The following is a 14,672-nucleotide window of genomic DNA, read 5'->3' as shown; positions in this document are numbered from 1 at the left end:
ACAAACAAGTGTTTGGTGCTTCCCAATCCCACCTCCACTGGTGAGGGCCACTCAGAGACGATGCCCAGAGGAAACAGGGCAGGGAAGCTTGACCTCTTCCCCCACACCACCACCAGAGGAGGTGGGGCTGGGAAGCTCCAAACACCTATTCGTCTGAAGGACGAACCGACACGAACCACCGAACCGGTCGTTGATGCCCACCTCTACCTAGGACTGCAGCTTTGTTTTAATTTCCTCCTTATGATCTTGTTTCCCTTAAAAGGGGGAGAGCATAGAATATTGAGGAGAGATGATCTACAGATGCTGAGGGTGCTCGCCTCTCTCTATATCATTTACACAGGAGGTGTTTAGACACTCAAGAAGTTCAGCCCACGTTGTCACTGCTTAGTTTCAATCATTGCTTTAACCTCAACGTTTTCCTCCCACCTTCCTGTCCCAGTAACTTCCTGTCTCCCAGTCCCTCCTCTCCCCGGCTTCTCTGGCTTTCCTTCCTGCTAACACCACAGTGTTCTCTAGACTACCTTTTGAGCAAGTTTGTTAGCTTGTGCGCAGTTTGGCTTCCGTGTCCCACCAGATCAACTTGTTCCCATCTTTGTGCACCACTTGGCAGAAACCTAAGGCAGCTGGCCATGGAGCACAGAACGAGCCGGAGGGCTTGACCCTTTAGGGACACACTTCTTTTGACACCTTTCTTTCATCCATTCGGTGCCCCTTTTTCATTTGCCCGGTAATTGTTTGGCCCACTTCCATGTCAGTCCTGGCCTTCGCTGTTTACTGTTTAAAGGATCACCCTCTACATCAGGAAAAACTGCACAGGCTCTTAAAAACAATATACAGCCTTGTTGTATATGCAAAGCACATTCAAATACTTACTCTGAGGAGAACATGGAAGGGAATTGAGGCACATCTGCTGCCTGGATAGTTCGGTGCGTTTGGGTACCTGACGGCAGAGCCAGACCTTGGGAGTTCAGTTCTCCACTGGGACTCCCAGGAGAAGAGCCAGCCTGGGTGGCCTTGGGAAAGCTGCACAGCCCCAGGGCACCCTCTGAAGAAGGGACTGGGGAACCTTTTCTGAGTACTCCATATCTAGAAAACATCTGGAAAGGGTGGCCATAAGTATGAAACGACTTGATGGCGCATAATTATTAGTGTTGAGATGCCTTGGAGGTGTGTGTAGCGGACTCATTAACTTATTCTGAGGGATGAGAAATGCTTGTTTGTTTGTTTGCTTGTTTGTTTAATGTATTTTACCTTGCCTTTCTCCTCAAAAAGGACCCAAGGTGACTTAGATCATTAAAAGACAACTTTTAAAGCAAACCCCAGCAAGTATACAAATACTAAAAAAGATCAAACAAACACCACGCTAAAAATGGTGAACAAAAGGAACAACACAACACAATAAAAACAGTAAGGCAGAACATTCCATTAAAAAAACCCCACTCAGGCAGTCAGTCACCTGCCTGAAGAGCTAGGTCTTTGCCTGCCTGCAGAAGAGCAGCAAAGACGGGGCTAGCCTGGCCCTCCAGTGGGAGGGAGTTCCAGAGTCTGGGAACAAGCACAGAGAAGGCCCTCCCCTGTGTACCCGCCAAATGCACCTGTGGAGTTGGTGGGACTGAGAACAAGTCCTCTCTTGATGATCTTAACACCCAAGCAAGTTCATAAAGGGAGAAGCAGCCCTTGAGATAGTTTTGACTTCTGTTTTATGCTGTCATGTGGCAGTACCTGCTCCAGTACCTGTTCTGAAATTCTGCAGCCAAATTCTTTGATGCAGTTGGATCTGCTCAGGTCAAAGAGGCACAGTGGAGAACTGAACTCATAACCTCTCACTTCACCAGACACCTAAACCACTGAGCCCACCCAGCAATTCACAGGAAAAAAAACACCAAACTGACAAGGCAAGGCAGCAGTTTATTTATTTTTATGTTATGGTACGTTAGACCCTAACAAGAGAATGATGGAACATCACCGATTTGTCACTTACAGTTCTTAGCTAAGATGATTCACCGATACCACCGACTAGATGCAACCTGTTCTGGACAAAAATGTTTTCCTCTTCCAGATTTAGGTGGCGAGTCTATTGCTCACTTACAGACAACTCCCACATTTAGCACACAACAGATCATACTGTGTGGATAGAGAGACAGCAACAAAACACTTCTACAAACCTAGGGCCAACTGTGGCTCTCCTGTAGAGGAATCAGAAGTCTCAGCAGCAACATCACCCGTAACTTCAGAGATCCATGTACTTGTTAATGCCTTTCCTCCTTTGGTACTAGTGACTCTTTGCATTCTGTCTAAGGCAGTCAGCACAAAAGGATAAAAAGGCACACATCTCACATCAGAGTGACACACAAAAGCTGTCGCTGGACATTCCCACCTCTTAGGATTCTCTGTCACTTATCCCAGCCCGGTTGTTACAGAAAAGAGGGAATTGCAAAAGGAGACTGGAGAAGAAAACATCAGCCGTGTCTTATATTCACAAATTTCAGAGTCTGTCTAAAGGCTTAAACAGAAACAGGGGCTTTTTAGCACACTTACATAATGGATGCAATCCTGTTGCAGTTCCACAAAAGCCTAACTTTTTAGACACAAATTGCTGTAAGTTAAGGAATCTCACAATCGTGTGTGTGTGTGCTTCAAGGGTAAAAGCCTAGCCACTGTCTAGCAGCCCACAGAAAATTTACATCAGCTAATCAGCTACAGCCAGGATAGTGTTATAATCACTTTAGAGGTTCTGTTCCTGATTTCCAATTTTACCTTTGTCTATATAAATAGGCATACACAAACAATGGACATCAATGTCCTTTCTTTGTTTCCCTTTTTGGCAATGCATAAATCATAGAATGATTGATTTGGAAGAGGCCTCTAAGGCCATCAAGTCCAACCCCCTGCTCAGATGGGACGGGTGGTGGTCCAATGTTCTCTTGAATGCCTCCAGTGTTTGAGCACTCACCACCTCCCGAGATCACAGGTTCCATTGTCATACTGCTCTAACAGTTAAGAATTCCCCCCCGCCCCGCAATATTCAGCCAAAATCTGGCTTTCCATAACCTGAGCCCATTATTACATGTCCTGCAGTGTGGGATGATCGAGAACAGATCTTGCCCCTCCTCTGGAGGACTATTTTTCAAGTCTTTGAAAAGTGCTATCGTATTTCCATTCAAGGCTAAGAGAAAAGGGCTCCGTTTCCAGTCCCCTGATTATCCCTGTCGCCTTCCTCTCAACTTGCTCCAGTTTGTTTGTTTAAAAAAGCAAAGTTTCCAGATACCACCAGCAAACAAGGCTGTTGGGGGAATGATCCAAAAAGTGACTTCCACAAATTCTGATGAGATACATCCTGGTTGGCCTGTCAGAGCAGTTCATCGCCAACACAGATTTTGTATCATTTCTGCTGAAAAAAATGAATGGAAATGAACGGAAACCCTTTGATGACCCCATGGACCAGGGCATGCCAGGCCCTCCTGTCTTCTGCTGCCTCCCGGAGTTGGCTCAAATTCATATCGGTCACTTCAATGACCCTGTCCAACCATCTCATTCTCTGTCGTCCCCTTCTCCTCTTTCCTTCACACTTTCCCAACATCAGGGTCTTTTCCAGGGAGTCTTCTCTTCTCATCAGATGGCCAAAGGATTGGAGCTTCAGCTTCAGGATCTGTCCTTCCAGTGAACACCCGGGGTTGATGTCCTTCAAAATGGATAGGTTTCTTCTCCTTGCAGTCCAGGGGACTCTCAAGAGCCTCTTTCATCACCACAATTCAAAAGCATCAATTCTTTGACGGTCAGCCTTCTTTATGGTCCAGCTCTCACTTCCATACATCGCTATTGGATAAACCATAGCTTTGACTATGCAGACTTTTGTTGGCAAGGTGATGTCTCTGCTTTTTAAGATGCTGTCTAGGTTTGTCATCGCTTTCCTCCCAAGAAACAGGCATCTTTTGATTTTGTGGCTGCTGTCTCCAACTGCAGTAATCATGGAGCCCAAGAATGTAAAATCTGACACTGCCTCCATATCTCCCCCTTATATGTGCTAGGAGGTGATGGTACAGGGCTTCAAAAGGGTGACGTGGCCCATGGCACTAAAGACAAGACTCTTGCAAGTAAAACAGAGAGTAACAGAGAAAGCTGGTAGTGGGAGAATCTCTTGGATTAAGTTCAATATGGAAACGCTCGGAGCTGAGAGGGCTGTTCGAGCGGTGGAGCGGATGGCATGGAGAATGAGAATCCCGGAATCAAAATAGGAAAGATGGAAGAATAAGGGAGAGGTTTTAGGTTCAGATGAATGCAAAATCCAGGTGCATCATTTCTTAAGCTGCTCATCCATTCCGACTTGTCCATCTCCGAAGTGCCGCTTTCTAAATATGCAGAAAAGTCTCTCCTCTGCCTGGTGTTGCCAAGTTTAGCACGGAAAGAAGCACATCTGATTTTTCTAAAAACTGGGATTACTCTCCCAAGCTGCTTTTCTGTATCACATCATGAAGAACCATTTCAGCGGAACTAGAGCTATTACTTATTTTCCCCTCCCTTAGGTCTTGCTCGGAGAAAACACCCCGATTCGCTTGCCAGCAGCCATTTTCTTTCCACCCTGAGGCCAAAATATTTCTACTCTGCCTGCTAGGATAAGAGCAAAGCTAATGGGTAAGAGATTGAGCCATGAACCAAGAAATCCTTGGGTCAAATTTTGCTCATTTTCTCTCTCTCTCTCTCTCTCTCTGTCCAAAAAAGTGGCGTTTTCTGAGGTGAATCATGTCATCGTAACCAGTGATGGACCGGCTGCTTCTGCTGTGAGAGCAAAGCTGGCTCTTTGAATTTAAAGAAGGCTTTCCGCTGTCGGAAAGAAATGGTCAGAAGGTCTTAGGGCTTCCACCATCTTCTTTTTTTGGGTGTGGTACACAAAGGAGACCTGGAAGCTGCTGAACTGTGGATGAAGATACTGACAGCGTGGAGAAATCAAAGAAATGGCAGGAGAAAGCTGAATGTTACCAATTGATTTGAACTACGTACTGTATAAGGTGTTTTTTTTTTTTGAGGGTGGGTAGGTATGTCCTGAGAGCTAGCCTACACTAAAGCTGTCATACTTTGAACACCTCATGAGAAGACAAGATTTATTCCCTCAGAAAGGCTGGGAAAAGCACATGGCAGCAGGAGAAGAGGAGACCACATATGAGATGGCTGGACTTAATAAAGGAAACCACAGTCTCGAGTTCTTCACAAGATTTGGGCAGGGCAATTATGACAGGACGTTTTAGAGACCACTCATTTATAAGGGGCCCTACGGATTATCGAGTCCAGGCCCTGTCAAGGGGGCACAGTGGGGACTTGAACTCACAACCTTTGCCTAAACCATTAAGCTATCCAGCAGTTCTAATGATCTGAGGTTATTTTTTTTTAAAAAATCACACCCTCCTCCCACAATACCAAAGCGCTTCAGAAATACTGGAATCTTCCTGCGAGCCATCAAGGTTGAACTCCCAATTTGGAAATACACCAGGTCATTATTTTGCACTTATTTTGCCACTGAGCTTATTTTATTTTAGAAAATTGAAGTCAAGGGACGCTAAGCCCCCTTGAAAAGGTACCGGCGTTTGGGGAGGCGCCTGAGCTGTTAGACAATTCCAGCTTACCTGCGCGAGGTCAAATGGGCATCGGCGATAAGGCCCTGTGGCTAAATGGACCGCTTTGTGGCCAAGTGATGTCAAGCTCCATTATTAACGGGCGACAGAAAATTGACAGATGGGGGAGGTCGGAATTAAATTCTTGCACCCTTGCATTGTGAGGGGAAAGTTGCATCCAAGTTCCATTGCTGAGAAAAAAAAATTGACCATTACATTTCATGCCTTCTAGAAAGAAATGAAATGAAGAAAGAAAGAAAAAAAAAGAGAGAGAGATTGTTTGCAGGTGGATTTGTATATGTCTTTGTCTGCTTTCTTTCACTCTACTTGTGGCTAGTCCCTGTATTTTCCTACCATCCCAGACTATTTGCCCAGTGGCGTACAATTCTAGGAAATCTGAAACGGGGTTGAAGTTTCCTTTGATGTTTTGGAGGAACTGCAAACGTGACAGTTCCACAAAGGCAGCAGTTAGGATGATGAACTGGGAATCTTGGAAAGCAGGTTCTACCCTCTGAGTTTTGAAACTGGTGGGTGATCTTGAGCCAGGCATGCTCAGTCTCCATTTGGCCGACCTGCCAAAGTTGTTGTCAGAATACAAGTAGGGAGGATGATTGCCATGTATGATTCCACACTAGAGGAAAGACAGAACAGAAAGGTGGCAGTTTAGTAATATAATCTTAGAACTGCACAGTTGGAAGGGACCCTATGGATCATTGAGTACACACACACACACACACACACACACACACACACACACACACAGAGAGAGAGAGAGAGAGAGAGAGAGAGAGAGAGAGAGAGAGAGAGAGAGAGAGAGAGAGAGAGAGAGAATCATAGAATCATAGAAAAGTGAAGTTAGGGCCCTTCTAAGGCCATCAAGTCCAACCCCCTGCTCAATACTGGAATACAATCGAAGCATATCTGACAGATGGTTGTTCAATTTTCTTTTGAATGCCCCCAGTGTTGGAGCACTCACCAACTCCTGAGGTACACCGTTCCACTGTCATACTGCTCTAACAGTTAGGAAGTTTTTCCTGATATCCAACCGAAATCTGGCTTCCTTTAACTTGAGCCCATTGTTGCGTGTCCTGCATTCTGGGATGATCGAGAACAGATCTTGCCCCTACGATTCAAATCATGATTAAAATTTTAGAAATCCATATTTTTGTTTATAATTTAGATCAAATAAATTCCTTTTAAAATTTAAATCATGACTTAAATCCATTCTTTTCTCTCTCTTTTTTTAATCATTGATTTTTATCCACCCTGAAAAGCACACAGGAAAGATCCACTTACCAGCTGGGATCAAGACAAGCATACTGTAGACTCACTGAACTACACAATCTTAGAATGGGATGGAAATATAACTGATGAACAGACACATTATCAGAGATCTGAACATTTTGTTAGAGGGTGGCAACTTCAGAATGCACCACCCAGTACTGCCAGTCAAAGTTTAAGCTACCCACCTATTTTATTTGGGTGCTCAGTATTATCCATGGACATCATTGCTTTTTATCTCTTACTTTTTCAGAGATCTGAGCACTGGGGCTAAAGAACTACAGGTCCCAGAATCCTCCTGCCAGCATCAACGATCAAGAAATAAACCAATCAAATATTTACGCTGGTACCAAATTTCTGTCAATGTAAAATGTCATGTTTTCAGCTGCTGACATTTTGGTACCTTTCTCACTATCCTCAAGCTAGCAGGAGAAGCCAAAATACAGTATAGCCTAGCTGTCTAGTTTTTTTTTTTTACAGTGGGATTTCAGTAGTTTAGTTTCCAAGAAAAATTTCATGTTTTTAGTGCTATTGTTGTAGAGATCTTTTTGGGACAAATATGCACACTTTCAGCTTTAATCATTAAAAACCTGGTTGGGATCCGATTGGTGTTCACCTAAGGCTTGTGTAACAGCTGCGTCCCTGTCTTGATGTTGGGGGCATTCACCATGTGGGTCCATGCGCTTGTAGTCTCGAGATTAGACTACTGTAATGCGCTCTACGTGGGGCTACCTTTGAGACTGATGCGGAAGCTTCACATGGTGCAGAATGCGGTGGCCAGACTTCTCACTGGGGTGAGAAAATATCAGCATATTTCTCCCACTCTGGCTGCCTTGCACTGGCTGCCCGTTTGTTTCTGCATTAATTTGAAAGTGTTAATGATGACATATAAAGCCCTAAATGGTTTAGGACCTCAATATCGGGCGGAGCGCCTCCTCCCACCTAGACCTACCTAAATCACTTGTTCTAGCCAAGAAGGGCGGCTGAGGGGCCTGATGCCGAGGGAGGCCCGGAGAGAAAGAACAAGAAGCCGGGCCTTCTCGGAAGTGGCCCCTCGGCTGTGGAACAGTCTTCCCTCAGATATCTGTCTGGCTCCCTCGCTGGGTGTTTTTAAGAGCAAACTGAAGACCTGGCTCTTTAGGCAGGCTTTCCCTCCTGTCATCACTTGATTTTTTTTCCTTTTCCCCATCTTGTGCCACATTACTATTGTTGTTTTTCACTTTATTATATTGTTTTTATTCCTTTTTTTATTGTTAGCCACCCAGAGTAGACTTCGGTCTAGATATAAATATAATAAATATAAATATAAATATAAATATAAATATAAATATAAATATAAATATAAATATAAATATAAATATAAATATAAATATAAATATAATAATAATAATAATAATAATAATAATAATAATAATAATAATAATAATAATAATAATAATAATAATAATAATAATAATAATAATAATAATAATAATAATAATAAAAAAACTTGCTGCGGCTGAGTTTTCCTGCCTACTTTGAGAGGCAGTCCCAGGTAGAGTGCATTAGAGTAATCTAGCTGTCTGTAACTAAGGGATGTGTATGGCTATACATTTTACTTATCCCTCTGCTATCTTCCGAGCTCTCTCTGCTCTCTCCCTAATAGCTCCTGACAACGTGTAGGTCCGTTAGAAGGATACCCGCTGTCCAGTCAGTGAGCTGTGAATCTGAACCAGGCTGTCAGCTGAAGAGAAAGCCATCTTTCGGAAGGAAAAGGAAGGAGACCTTCGTCTCTCTGTCACAAGCCCCAAACAAACTGGGTCCTTCTCTTCTGCACCCTGCAAGAGAGCGAAGGGAAAGCATGATGTTTCCTGTCTTTGTGAGAAGGAAGCTAATTAAAAACACTAATTGTGAGTCTTAGTTGACCGGTGTTGAAATGAGCCATTGGCCAATGCCGGGACTGAGTCCTTTGTGATGGGATTGTTTATGGGGACAGGAAAATGACTTTCTAAACATGAAAATTCCTGAGCGTTAGCCAAGCGCTGGGAGGAAGTGCCTTCTGCAGCTGCATGCAACTGCGTCAGGGACAAGCCTTCCTGGTGGACTATGCCCGAGGGTTAATTCCATTAAGCTGCCCTGGCCACAGTTGTTTAATGCCTTGTTTTGCTACTGTAGTGGAGGAGGCTCTTATTTATATGACCTCTGCTCGCCCCCATTTCTTCTTGATTCAGAAAAGGGCAGAGACATAGAGAATAGGTGCTGCTCCCAGTTTGAAACACTTTTTCTTGGCAGTATGACGGAGTGGTTAATATGTCACCGGGGCTAAAAACAGACATTAAAGATAGCTGGTGGTTGGAGGAAGAAAAGCCTTAACTGCTGAAAGTGTCTAAATGCTATAGCAAGAACTTTACGTATGTGTGAAAGTATGAAAATTAGCTTGCTTTGTTTGGTTATTAATCTTCAAGATTTCAACAGGAGGTTCTTTTGAACTCTTAATTCCCCAAACCAGAAAAAACTGGTTCAAATACTTTTTTCCCAATGTGCCTTCAACTCTAATTGTTGCTTTAAGTATAGCTCTAATCCAGTTTGATTTCTAATGTCCGTTTCTGGGAATTAGGAGGTTCCGGGCCTCACTGAGCTATGAAATTAACGAGGTGATTCTGTCTCAGCCACTGTCTACCTGATCTACCTCACAGGGGTGTTGGGAGGGTAAGGAACCCAGGAGGAGGGTCGTAGGTTCCACTTTGAATACTTTGGAGACAATGTGGGATATATTGCATTCATTGATGAATAACTGATTGCAGGATACAAACCATCAGTTTGACGGACCAAAGCCAAAAAGCCAATATGGCTACATTCGGACATTAACACACCCCGCTGTTCACTAAGCACACCAAGTAAATTTTATCCTTGAGTAAGTCTTCATAGCCAGCTTTTTCTGGTCATCATCACAAGGATGATCCCACTCTATCAGGTACTGATGTTGCTACCAGGTCAGACACAGATATTGTCCCACTTGAGGCTAAGGAAAAAAAACAGCCTCTAGTAATCAACTGGATTGAAGTTCTCTCTCCCCCCCCTTTTTTCTTTTTTTACTGAAATGTGACTCAAGACCCATACCTCCAGAGACAACCATGGTGAGAGAGGGCAGAGTTCTGCTTCTGCTTGTTCTTCTCGTTCCTGTCTAACCAGAAACTGGATGTCACTGTAGCTGTAATGACTTTGAACAGAACATCTCCAAACAATATTGTGTGTTGCATCGTGAACCGTCTCCAAAGTTTTCAGCCAATTATTCGAAAAGTTGCCTGGGCACACTCCCCCCCCCCTTTGTAAAGGAATCACATCCTCACTTCTTTCTAGGAAAAATGAGAAAGACTGTGTTTATTGGAAAGAGGCACTCGTAGGAAAGGCGATCAAACTCTAGTCTGAGTTCTAGTCAACTCAGGATTCAGGCAGCTGGTAGGAAAGGTGTGGGTCCAATCGCACCAAAGCGGATTGCTTTAAAAAGAGTGATCTCCCTTAAAGCAACCCTTTCAGTCTGATGGGGGATTGTTCCAGCCGAGACTCAAAAAGTATTTAACCTACAGCTGGACCAAAAAAGTGTCAGGCTGGAGCACAATTCCCTGTATGTCATGTAGGGTTACATGTTTTGCTCATTATTTTGTCCTTGTTGTAAACCGCCCAGAGTGACCTTTGAATAAATGGGTTGTAAGTTGATCAATCAATTGAAAGAACGAACCAACGAACGAACGAACGAACGAACGAACGAACGAACGAACCAACCAACCAACCAACCAACCAACCAACCAACCAACCAACCAACCAACCAACCAACCAACCAACCAACCAACCAACCAACCAACCAACCAACCAACCAACAGATGAACAAACGAGTGAGAGAATGAATGAGCGAACAAATGAAAGAATGAACAAATGAACGGACAAACAAACAAACACCGGGAAATAAATCACACCAGATAGCTCTTAGCTAGGGCTCTGTTGTTGGCAGTGTGGTGGCCACTAGTCTGCCCAGTTAGCCCCTCTCTCCTGTCATCACTGGTCCATGTGGCAGCTGGGGAGGATGTTGGGGCATGCTAGGAAACTGACACAGATTGGAGGGAGGGATGTGTGTGTGAATCAACTATTTATGCTTTGTAGTTACATTTTGGGAGCAAAATGTGCTATTTCTCCATGTGTTCATGTCCTAATTTGAAATCCCAGGAACTATAACTGATCCCTTTACCTCTAGAGAGGTTAAAAAAAGATGCCTCCTTCTTGAAGGGACAAGAAAAAGAACTGAGAAGGAAGTGACACCAGCAACTCTAAGAATTGCAGCTGATGGCTGAAGGAAAGTCAGTGCAAGCCAGATCGGGTAAACAGCAGTGTAGGACAGTGGTTATCTAACTGGGGTCCCCAGATGTTCTTGGACTGCAACTTCCAGAAATCCTGGCCAGCACAGCAAGTGGGGAAGGCTTCTGGGAATTGTAGTCCATTGGGGACCCCAATGTCTAGGAAAACTGAGGAAGTCCCTCCTCTTCATATGCAAAGACATAGAATCATACAATAATTGTGGTGGAAGTGGCCTCTAAGGCCATCACGTCGAACCCTCTGCTCAAGGCAGGAATCCCAGTCAAAGCAGATCTGACCAGACGTTGTCCAATTTTCTCTTGAATGCCACCAGTGTTGGAGTGCCCACCACCTCCAGAGGTCAATAGTTCCATTGTAACAGTTACAAAGTTTTTCCTTATAACCAGCCGAAATTTGGCTTCTTGCAGCTTGAGCCCATTATTATGATGCATCTGCTGCTCTGTAAACTGAGCTGCTGGTTGCTTCCATTCCTATTCTCATTAATTTTACCTCTAATGATTAGCTGTTACAACTTGTACTTTTTGTTTCTCACTAAATGACCAGAGTTCTAGTTTTGTGATGTGCTTTTAAAATCATTTTTCAGTGTTTGTTCATTTGCCCCTGTATTTTTCTTTACCTGTCCTCTCAATGCAAGAAATTATTTGCGGCCAGGGACAAATCTGTGTTTGTAGTGCTTCCAGCTTTCTTCTGCTATCCTGTATCCCTTTGCAGCTCTCATGAAGCTTACCCAGTCCCATCAGCAGTAGCCTGCCCTGGTTACTACTGCTGCTGTTGATGAAAGGGTATGGCATCAGGTGCAGCCCAGAAACCGACTTGCTGTATCTGTTTATGTAATCATCATACATAAGCTGAACAATCCAGTGGAAGCTGTTGGCATTCATGTCAGGTAAGGGGAAGTACCTCTGCTCCAGGTATTAATCTGAATTTCCAGTGAATGTCCACATGTTGAACCTATTCTTGGCAATAGAGTTCAGCACCATTGGTAGTGCATGTAAAGTTCCAGCTAAAATCTGGGGCAGTCTCCCCGCTCCTGCACCTATAGTTAACTGCCTCCATAGGAACAAGGCAGAATTACCCGGCATAAATAAGTCACTTTTGCCCCTTGTATCTAATCATTTCTGTTCCTGCTATGCATCCTTCCTTGTTTCCTGCAAGGACAGGTAAACTTACAGGCCACTTGTGCCTTCACTGGAACAAATACTGACTTTTTCCTTTTCCCATGGTGCAGCAGTTAAACTGCTGTACTGCCGCCAAAACTCTGCTCGCGGCCTGGGTTCAAACCCAGATAGCTGGCTCAAGGTTGACTCAACCGACTGTCCTTCCAGAGTCACTGGAAGGACAGATCCTGAAGCCGAAGCTCCAATACTTTGGCCATCTCATGAGAAGAGGACTCCCTGGAAAAGACCCTGATGTTGGGAAAGTGTGAAGGCAGGAGGAGAAGGGGATGACAGAGGACGAGATGGCTGGACAGTGTCATTGAAGCGACCAACATGAATTTGACACAACTCTGGGAGGCAGTGGAAGACAGGAGGGCCTGGCGTGCTCTGGTCCATGGGGTCACAAAGAGTCAGACATGACTTAATGACTAAACAATAACTGTCCTTCCGAGGTCGCTAAATGGAGAGCTTGCCGGGGAGGGTGGGTGGATGTGTAGTCTGAATAATTACATTATAAAACACTCAGAGATTGCTTTGGGCACAACGGGATGGTATAAAAGCAGCACACTTTGCTTTTTGTATTGCCTCTTCTGAAATGCAGCTATCCTGGCAGCAAATCGCTCCGTGATTCAGTGACTTATCTCTCTTTTTCCTGGGATGGAAAGGACTGGTTTAGAAAGATTTATGGAAGCACTCCCACCCCCACCAAGAAGTGCGTATTATTGTTGGTGTGTCCAGTATGTCCAAGAGTACACTAGTCCTGTTGCATCCATGATTGTTCCAGGTGTGTGCACGCACACACACACACACCCCTGCATCAGTTCCCTGGGGAATTCTCTGACTGGTACATCTCAACTGGGAATGACTGTAGATAAATGGAAGGAAGAAATTATGTGGTATGTGGCCAATTACTTTTCACACCCACTGCCACCACTACAAAGAACTAGTATTTCACTTTAGTAAGATCTGAATTTTGCAGAAAGAATGGATGCAGTTTCTTAAAGGGGCACAGGGTTAGGTTATAAAATGTTGATGGTGATCACATCATTTCTGAAGCATCTGGCATGGGGTTCTTTCTCCCTTGGGAAAGACAAGTGAAAATCCACATTTGACTCCTTTCGGTAGGTCAACGTCACCATTGTGAGTATCACCAAATGCTCAAACATCTTTCATCAGGTCATTTTTGCTGTCCAAAATACTCTTAATTCTTGGAGTTATAGTTCAGAACTAACATTTTCCAGCTCTGGAAAGGATTGGAGTATCTACTTGAAGGACTGCATCACGTCAGAGGAGTCTGCCTGGGTCTTAAGTTCCACAGGAAAAAGCTTTCCTTTCTGTCCCTCTACTCTCACGAACATGTTTTGTGTGAACGTGAGTCAGAGCCTTCTCGGTGGCTGCCAGGCTACAGAACTCCCTTTCAAAAGAAGCTAGGCTGGCAACTTTCCGGTCTGTAGATCGATTCTCCGCCTGCAAGTCGAACCTAAATTTTGTGGCCAGAGAAGTCTGTAACTCGAAAAGTCTACAAGTGGAGACTTCTATAAGTTTAGGGTCCACTGTATTCCTATTTAGATCGTACTTCCATCACTGATTGAACCATAAGGAAGGGATTTTTAATGGCGTGTACGTGTGTGATGCTTCTTTTTTTTGCATTTAAAAAGTTTTTTTAATGGTGTCAATTCGGTGTTGTTTTAATATGACTAGACCTTTCAAACTGTACTTTTTCTGGGTTTCTTTTTAAAAAGCCATATGTTTTTATGTGCCATCAAGTTGGAACTGACGTGTAGCCACCCTAATAGGGCTTTCAACATAGGTGAAATATTTAAAGAGCAGCTTTACCAGTTCAACGTGTCTAGTGAATTTCCATGGCTGAGTGGAGATTCGAACTCAGGTCTCCTAAGTTCTGATACACTACACTCAGGGCATATCTCTTTTAAATAATACCGGTCACTTAAATTCAGCAGACTTGGCTCCTTCAGCAGAGAAAGGCAGGATATAAACATTACATAAATAAACAAATAAGCATTCCACCTTGCATTGTTTTTTTTATATATATATCTCACCTGTCACAATCCTAATGCAGAAAAGAAACTGGAGGTGAGGAAGTGTGCGTATGCAGGAAATGCATGGAAACTAGCAGCGCCAGGATGGAAAAGGGTGGAAAGAAAAGTATGGAATCTAGAAGTTGAAAACAGCAATAAAAGAGGTCTTGTAGAGGCATGCCTCTGAATCCTGATTTTTTATTTTTTTTTTACAATAAGGAAGAGGTGATGCAGTGGTGGAA

Source organism: Pogona vitticeps, chromosome 5 (assembly GCF_051106095.1).
Source record: "Pogona vitticeps strain Pit_001003342236 chromosome 5, PviZW2.1, whole genome shotgun sequence".
NCBI classification, from domain to species: domain Eukaryota; kingdom Metazoa; phylum Chordata; class Lepidosauria; order Squamata; family Agamidae; genus Pogona; species Pogona vitticeps.
The sequence above is the reverse complement of the archived record's forward strand: the minus strand, read 5'-3'. Positions refer to the sequence as shown.